Source organism: Triticum aestivum, chromosome 1D (assembly GCF_018294505.1).
Source record: "Triticum aestivum cultivar Chinese Spring chromosome 1D, IWGSC CS RefSeq v2.1, whole genome shotgun sequence".
Lineage (NCBI taxonomy): Eukaryota > Viridiplantae > Streptophyta > Magnoliopsida > Poales > Poaceae > Triticum > Triticum aestivum.
In genome coordinates, this window is record NC_057796.1 from 134,449,364 (window position 1) to 134,453,964 (window position 4,601).

The following is a 4,601-nucleotide window of genomic DNA, read 5'->3' on the forward strand; positions in this document are numbered from 1 at the left end:
GAATTACGATTTCCAAAATGAAGGATCAAAAGCAGACGCTCTAATCAAATGATGGGTAAGTTGAATAGAATTACAACGGCAATCAACCAAGGTTTGATTTGCCGAGAACCAGCTCCTGTTAAAAATATCGTTTGAGCCGAAAGTAAAATTTCTAAGGATCAATTGAAGATTGTGAGTATTTGCACAGATGTTGAATCAAAGGCTTAGAATGACAACCACAAAGGATCTTAATGTATTGCTATACATATGGAATTAACCACAACGCAAGCAGGTAAAACTTTTCAGAGCAATAGGTTGATGAGGATTTTCGGAAGATCGAAGAGCATTCCAATGAATTTTGTGAAACACATGAATAACTTTGGACGAACGGATACTCAGCAAGCGCAAGAAATTATCCGTAGGGGTATTCATGCGGCAAGGAACTGCAGGGCAGAAAGCATAAAGAATTCTCGGAATATCGAAGAGTATTTCTGGACATCTTGTAATAACAAGTCCCACTGGGGATGACAATATGAACGACACGTGTAAATAGTTATCCTGAGGGATTTATCGGTGATATGGAATTGCAAAAGCGAAGGGCACAAGGGTTTCGGGGAAACATCGAAGAGTATCTTCGAAATCTTCTGGTGCAGCAAGCGATCATCTGGACTGAAGGGGCTCTCCGGGAGAAAATATTTTTGAGAACCTAAAGTTAGATTTTAGCAAAATCATTTTACCCGAATAGAAGAGAGATCAGAATCCCAGAATAAAGATCAAGGAGTAAAAGATCCTAATACCACCCAATGGCGACGTGGGCCCGTAAGACACACTGCCATGTTACTAAAAGTTTTGTAGTGACTACACTCGACTTCGGCCAAGTAGTTGGAAATGGGGCTACCTACAGGCAGTCGGCTCTGATACCAACTTGTGATGCCCTCGATTCAATCGTACACTAATCGTACACGCAAATGTGTATGATCAAGATCAAGGACTCACGGGAAGATATCACAACACAACTCTAGACACAAATTAAAAAAACAAGCTTTATATTACAAGCCAGGGGCCTCGAGGGCTCGAAATACATAAGCTCGAATACACAAGAGTCAGAGGAAGCAACAATATCTGAGTACAGACATAAGTTAAACAAGTTAGCCTTTAGAAGGCTAGCACAAAAGCAACATTGATAAAAAAGGCAAGGCCTCCTGCCTAGGAGCCTTCTAACTACTCCTGGTCGTAGGCGGCCTCCACGTAGTAGTAGGCACCCTCGGTGTAGTAGTAATTTTCGGTGGTGACATCTGGCTCCTGGACTCCGTCATCTGGTTGCGTCATCCGAGAAGAATGGAAAAGGGGGAAAAGAGGGAGCAAAGCAACCATGAGTATTCATCCAAAGTACTCGCAAGCAAGGATCTACACTACATATGCATCGGTGTCAATGAAATAGGTAGTATCTGTGGACAGAACTGCAGAATGCCAGAAGAGAAGGGGAAAACCTAGCCTATCAAAGACTAGCATCTTCAAGCAGCTTCAAGCATCTTGCAACATCAGAAGAGATAAGAGTAGAAGATTATACTTAACAAGCATGTTGTAGCATTAATGCCCAGAGATCCTTCCTTGACCCCATGCGAGAAAGCAATCCCAGAGCCATACCATCCATTTCTCATCACAAGTATCCAGTTCTAGTTGTATCGATCGGGATACAACTCTGAGCGTCCATTACCGTAGGACAGGCTATCGATAGATGTTTTCTTCCCTGCAGGGTGCACCAACTTACCCACCACGCTCGATTAACTCCGTCCGGACACACTTTACTGGGTCATGCCCGACCTCGGCCAAACGATACGCCGCAACCCGACCTAGGCTTAATAGACAGGTCAGCACGCCGGACTAAACCTATGCCCCCAGGGGTCTTGGGCCATCGCCCAGGGAACTCCTGCACATTGCGTACGCCGCTGGTGAGCAGACCTAGCTACCTCCTTTAACAAGGCAGGAGCTTACGCAGTCCAACCCGGTGTGCGCCGCTCAGTCGTTGACGTCTATTAAGCTTCGACTGATGCATATGACGCAGAATGCCCATACTCCCACATGATGGTTAGTGCTATTAGGCCAGAGGCCCCTTGGATCAAATATCTAAACCGTTAGTGTGTTGGTAGTGCGGTCACGAGCAGAGAATCACGAAAGATGTGACCCCGTCGCCCCATCTCGAGGACTTGCGGCAAGGGCTAAGAATGCCCGGCCACGCCTCGTATTCAACTCTCGGGTATCCTCCAGGTCAACCCATCTCCACATCACTCGCGGGTACCCCTCAGGGTCGACCCGCCTTTTCAAGTAACAGTTGTAAAGTCCAAGTATCCGTGTGTCCAAACACCAAGGGGAAACCCCGAGGAATCACCCTCGATGGCTTCCACTCGAAGTAATCATCAAGGTGAACGTAGAAGGAACCACCCTCGAGGTTCACACTTGAGGGGTTGCACGACAGAGTCGTATCGGAAGTGGTTAAGGAGGAATCACCCTCGATGACCACGACCAAATAGCTACACTACAGGGTTAACATCAGAAGTGCTGTCGAGGTACCACCCTCGGCGCTCGGTAGTAACTCTGCAGAGTCGTACAACTAAGGGGGGGGGGGGTGATGTGCGGTGTCGGGGCCTGGACGTCGATCACGTTGATCGAGTCATCGAACATAAAGCGGGGCAACTCGGACAAGGTGGGGGTCACTGATGGGTCTCTAACTAACCTATACTAAACAGTTCAGGATAAGCAGGTAAGGTACAACAGCAGGTACAAAAACAGGCTATGCATCAGAAGAGGAGCAATAAATTACAGTAGCAAAATCTAATGCAAGCATAAGAGAATAGAATGAGCGATACCGGAATGATCAAAGGGGGGGCTTGCCTGGAAGCTCTGCTGTAAAGGAAGATGGGTCGTCGGAGACGTAGTCGGTCACAGGGGCAGCACCGGTCTCGGGGTCTACCGGAGAGAATAGGGGGAAGAAACAATAAATATAAAGCAAACAAAGCATCATAAAGCATAACATGATAATACGCGGTGTTAGGGGTGAACTAACGCAGTGCTAGACGTTGCAGACGGAGAGGGAAAACATTCGGAGGGAGTTTTCCGGCGTCTGACATTTTCCGGACAGATGAAAAGAGAGGGGACGGTTCCTTGTTCAGCATGCTAGAGGCATGTGACAGATGAACGGACCACGTATTCAGATTCATTGGATTTTTCTGAGCAACTTTCATATATAAAACCTTTTCATCCGAGCTACGGTTATTTTTCTACGAATTGTAAAAGTTTTAACCATTTTCTCAAATACTATTAATTCTTTTTTTGGAACAGAATTACTTTTGTCACCTAGTACTCCTCTAGTCAGAGTCTATTACATGTGGGGCCAGGGGGGTCAGTCAACAGTTGACTAGTCAAGGTTGACTGGTCAACATGGTCAGTAGGGACCCACTTGTAAGTGGCACATGTGCTAATGAAAGTATTTAAGCTAATTTACACTAGAGGGGCCACAAGTCAATGCACAATTTGTAACTGAATTTATCTATTGTTTTAATTTACTAATTAGCTAGCCCGTCCCACATGTCATTGGTTGGAGTTAATTAAAAGATTATTTAACCGAGTGTGGCCCCACATGTCATGAGGCTATACCTAAACATTAATTAGTCCACTAAGCTAGACTAACAGGGCTGGCCTCATCCGGAGAGTCGGCCGGCCATCTCACGGCCATGCACAAAGGCACAGGCCATGGCCATGGTCAGCGGCAGCGTATAATAGCAGCAGTAGCAAGAATAAGAAGCGGTACTGCAGGAGCAGCGGCACAACGGCGAGAGCAGCAATAGGGCATCAGTGGCAGCAGCAACATACGGGAGCAACTAGTAGCAGTGGTCGCGGCGGCAGCGGCAGCAGCATTCCAAGCAGCAACGGCGACGGCGCAACAGCAACAGCTAAGCGGCAGCAGCAGTAGAGCAGCAAAGCAGCAAGCAGAGCAGCACAAGGAGGACGAGCAGCGACAGGGGTGCGGCGACGCGAGCAAAGGCGCAGCGGCCGGCCAAAGCTTGGGCGACGCAGGTGCGGGGCGCGGCCAAGGCATGACCAGGGGCACGGGCGCGCGTGCGGCGCGCGGACGGGGCACGCACGGGACGGCCAAGGGCACGGCGGGAGCGCGGGCGGCTTGTAGCAGTGGCCGCGGTGAGCTCGAGCGGCGGCGGCGGAGCTCGGTTGCAACGAGCGCCGGGCTGCAGCTGGCTAGCGAGGGAGCTAAATGGCTGGGAAGCTTCAAGTTCTCGCTAGGAGCACGATAGGCAGCACGGAGAGGCTAAGAGCGTTCGGCAGCAAGGCACACGTCGGACATGGAGGAAGGCGGCGGTCGGAGCTCGCGGAAACGGCAATAGAGGACGGGCGTGGGCCTGGGAGCAGAGGGGAAACAGAGGGGAGCTCACAGTGGGCCTGTAGAGGTGCTAAGTGGGCTCGAGGAGGGCTCGACAGCGCCGGAATCATAGACGAACACCGGCGGTGGTCCTAGGTAAACGAAGCTCGATCCCGACGATGTAGGGGGTCCCGGCTTGAGCTCGTAGTCGAGGAGGACGTAGCGGTCTCCGGCGGAGCTTCTGGACACG